General features: G+C 44.1%; 1 pseudogene; it reads right to left on the reverse strand.

Moving 5' to 3' along the window:
• Nucleotides 1-1,470: 1,470 nt before the first annotated feature.
• LOC110317469 lies at nucleotides 1,471-1,914 on the reverse strand (annotated as a pseudogene).
• Between the last annotated feature and the right edge of the window lie 2,611 nt (nucleotides 1,915-4,525).

A 4,525-nucleotide genomic window follows, 5' to 3' on the forward strand; every position in this document is an offset into this window, starting at 1 on the left:
ACCATGACAATAAATGGAAATCTGCAACTGACAGGAGGTGAAGTAGGGGGCATCTCCAGGAAGAGACAAATTCCTGGGATAGGGGAAGTACCCAAGAATCAATGGGGGTGTTCTTAGCTGTGACCTGGAGAGTTCCTGAGAACTCTGGTGTAACATTAGGGACACCAACCCACCCATAAAACTTTCAACCCAAAACTATCCTGTCTATAAGAAATGCAGGGATTGGGGATGAGGCACCGACTGAGGGAATGAACAACCAATAACCCATCCAACTCAAGACCCATGGGCAAGCACCAATCCCTAACATTATTAATGATACTCTGCTATGCTTGCAGACAGGAGACTAGCATGGCTGTCCTCTGAAAGGCCCCACCCTTCAACTGACTCAGACAGAGGTATACACCCACAGCCAAACAGTGGATGGAGCTTGGGGACTCTTATGGAAGAGTAGGAGGAAGGATTGCAGTCCCTATGGCGATAAGAACTCCACAGGAAGACCAACAGAATCAACAAATCTGGATCCTTGGAGCTCTCAGAGACTGAACCACCAACCAAAGAACATACATGGGCTGAACCTAGGTCTCCATGAATACATGTAACAGATGTGCAGCTTGGTCTTCATGTGGGTCCCCCAACAGTTTTGGAGCCCCCAAATTTGGGGCTATCCCAAAATTTGTTGCCTGTATGTGGGATATATTCTAACTAGGATGGCTTGTCTGGACTCAGGGGAAGAGAAAGCTAAGACTTGAAGTGCTGAGGCAGAGAAATATCAAGGGGGGATCTCTTACTCACTCAGAGGAACAGGGAATGAGAGGATGGGGAGTATTATGGGAGGGGATGACTGGAAGGGAGGCAGTGAGCAGGATGTAAAGTGAAGAAGTGAAAAGGAAAAAAATGAGTGGGGGAAGGAAGGTTGAATAGTCAAACTTGTGTGACTTACTGGAGATGGAAACAGGGAGAGAGTGGAAGATTCTATGGGTGGTCTGTTACAGAAATGGGAATAAGACTAAGAATTAGATTTGAAGGGGAGGGGAGAGAGATGAAAATCTGCAGCTAGCCTGCCTACTTCTATGGCTGGATTTCCCATTTTATTTTAAAAGCATGGGTTTAGTTAGGGCTTCCATTGCTGTGAAGAGACACCATCACCAAGGTAATCTTATAAAGGCCAAAACAAAAAAAAAAACAACAACAAAAAAACAAAAAAACAAACAAAAAACAAAGACTAACAAACAAACAAAAAACCTTTTTTGAATTGATAGCAAAGGATGTTTATTCAGGCTTGATTCCTTGTCATAGCATATGTATAGAAATATGCCAGGAAACTTTAAATTGGGCTGTCATGACATCCTTTGGCACAGTAGGTCCCCTTCTCAGCCTCTTACTTCAAAACCACAGAATGTAGAAAGTTGGGGTAACTTCTTTGGCCTGGGCTGCCAAATCTGCTTCTTTCTGAGCAGCCATAAACACGGCTCATTCCTTCTGGAAAGCTGCCAGTTCTTCTTCACTGAGGTCCTTCACCACACGAATACCCAGGGAACAGGCAGAGCCAATGACAGAAAGGACCACAGAAGACAGAGATATATCTTGCATGGCAAAAGCATCATTCTTAGCTTTGACACAGGCAATCTCATATATGTGCTTCAAACTCATCAGGCCTGCTACCTCTTTTCCTGTTTTCCAGGCCCCTTTTTCCATCCCAGCAGCTGCCTTCAAAAAGTAGTCAATAGTGGGTTGTCCAATCTTGAACTCAAATGTTCTGTTGGGCTTTGTAAAAGATTTTCTGGGCAGGGGAATGCCTTCCTTGATGCCCTTTGTCTTCTTGTTGAACTCTTTGCAAAACTGGTTGATTGAGATACCTTGCTGACCAAAGATGGGACCTAGTGGAGGCCCAGGCATAGCTTGGCCTGCTTGCATGATGAACTGTATCACACCACCAGCCTCAGGCTTCTTCTTCTTCTTTTTTTTTAAATATTTATTTATTTATTTATTAACATTTATTATTATTATTATTATTTTCTTCATTTACATTTTAAATGCTATCCCAAAAGTTCGCTATACCCCACATCCGCCCCTGCTCCCCTACCCACCACTCCCACTACTTGGCCCTGGCCTTCGCCTGTGCTGGGTCATATAAAGTTTACAAGACCAAGGGGCCTCTCTTCCCAACGATGGCTGACCAGGCCATCTTCTGCTACATATGCAGCTAGAGACACNAGCTCNGGGGNTACTGGTTAGTTCATATTGTTGTTGCACCTACAGGGTTGCAGCCCCCTACAACTCCTTGGGTACTTTCTCTAGCTCCTCCATTGGGGGCCCTGTGTTCCATCCAATAGCTGACTGTGAGCATCCACTTCTGTATTTGCCAGGAACTGGCATAGCCTCACAAGTGGCCACTATATCAGGGTCCCTTCAGCAGAATCTTGCTGGCATGTGCAATAGTATCTGAGTTTGGTGGCTGATGATGGGATGGATTCCCGGATGGGGTAGTCTCTGGATAGTCCGGTCTGAGTGACCAGGATTATCTTTGACACAGTGTAGAATTTTAATCTTAGTTTGCCTCAGAGAAGCGAAGAGCTATGATGCTCTGAGAGCTGCTATTTTGGATCAGAGGTCAAGGCAAAAATGTAACAGGAGCCTACTTACAGTTCCAGTTTCAGTCCATTATCCTCGTAGTAGAGAACATGGCAGCTTGCTGGCAGACAGGGTGCTAGAGGAGCTGAGTGTTCCACACCTTGATCTGAGGAAAACCAGGAGACTAGAAAGAGGCTCTCTTCTGTACTGAGTAGAATCTGAGAATAGGAGACACAAGGTCCACCCTCACAGTGACATACTTCCCCAACAAGCCATACCTCCTAATATTGCCACTCCCTGTGCCAAGCATATTAAAACCACCACAGATATGTTCCTGCATGTATGCCTACATACCACCTGCATGCAGTGTTCTTTGAGGATAGAAAAGGACATCAGATCCCCTATGACTGAAGTTATAGAGAGTTGTGAACTGCCATGTGGGAACTGGGAATTGAACCTGGGTCCCCCAAAAGATCAGCCAATACTCTTAATCACTAATCCATCTCTCCAGCCTCCAAGATTTTTTAAACAATATTTTTATTAATTCTTTGAGAATTTCATACAGTATATTTTATTCCTGTTCATGTCCTCCCCCAGATCCTCCAAGATCCATCCTTTAATTTCCTACCCACGTAACTTCCAGTCTCCTTTATCTCCTCCTCCTCCTCCTCCTCCTTCTCCCTCTACTACCTCCTCATTCTGTTCTTCTTCTTACTTTTGAAAACCAACAACCAACAGTATCTTCTTTAGGATTTCTATTGCTGTGAAGGGACACCATAACCACAGCAACTCTTAATAAGGAAAATGTTTTCTAGGGGCTGGCTTGCAGTTTTAGAGGTTTAGTCTATTATTATCATGGTGGGAAACATGGCAATATGCAGGCAGACAGGGTGCTGGAGAAGAAGGCAGAGTTCTACATTCTGATACAGCGGAAGAGAGTGTCAATGGGCCTGGCTTGAGCTTCTGAAACTTCAAAGCCCACTCCCTATGACATACTTTTTTCAAAAAGGCCACACCTACTAAACAAGGCTACACTTCCAATAATGCCACTCCCTATGAGCCTATGGGAGCTGCTTTCATTCAAACCACCACATTCTACTCCCTGGCCCCCATAGGCTTGTAGTCATATCATAATGCGAAATGCATTTAGTCCAACTTCAACAGTCTCCATAGCTGTCTCAACCCTATTTAAAAGTCCAAATTCTCTTTGGAGACTCATGGTAACATTTTAACTGTAACCCCCCTATAAAATATTAAAAAAAAAAAACCCTAATCATGTACTTCCACCACATAAATGGCACAGGATATAGATTACAGGTTCAAAAGGAAGGAAAGGGAGCATTGTGAAGAAATACTGGACTAAAGCAAGATGAAAACCAGCTGGGCAAACTTTAATTTCTGCATCTCAATGTGTGATGTCAAAATGTTCTTTAGATCTCCAACTCCTTTCAGCTTTGTTAACTGCAATGCATTTCTTTCTCTCGGGCTGGTTCATTTCCCTGTTATAGGATTTCTTCAGCAGTTTTCCCATGACTCTGGCATATCCGCCATCTTAGGGTCTTTAAGGCAATTCGGGCTTTACCTTTCCCACTCTCCTTGCAGGGAGACCTCTGACATATGCCTGGCCTCAGTGGCTTTCCTTAATCACAGAGGGAGTTTTCATAACTTCTTTCTTGTATGCTTGAATCTAAAGCCACAACCATTTCATAACCCTTTTCTTGAATCTAGAGCCATAACCATGTGACTGAAGCTGTCAAGTACTGCTGCTTGCTGATGCCAGAACATGTCCCCCTTGTTCAAATACATTTTTTACTAAGTTTCTGTTTTCAATGGTTTCCTTCACTGCCTAAGTTTGGCTGTCCTGGAACGTGCTTTGTAGACCGCGCAGGTCTCAAACACAGAGAGTCACGTGCCTCTGCTTCCCCAGTGCTGGGACTAAAGGTATGTGTGTGAC

Source organism: Mus pahari, chromosome 3 (genome assembly GCF_900095145.1).
Source record: "Mus pahari chromosome 3, PAHARI_EIJ_v1.1, whole genome shotgun sequence".
NCBI lineage: Eukaryota > Metazoa > Chordata > Mammalia > Rodentia > Muridae > Mus > Mus pahari.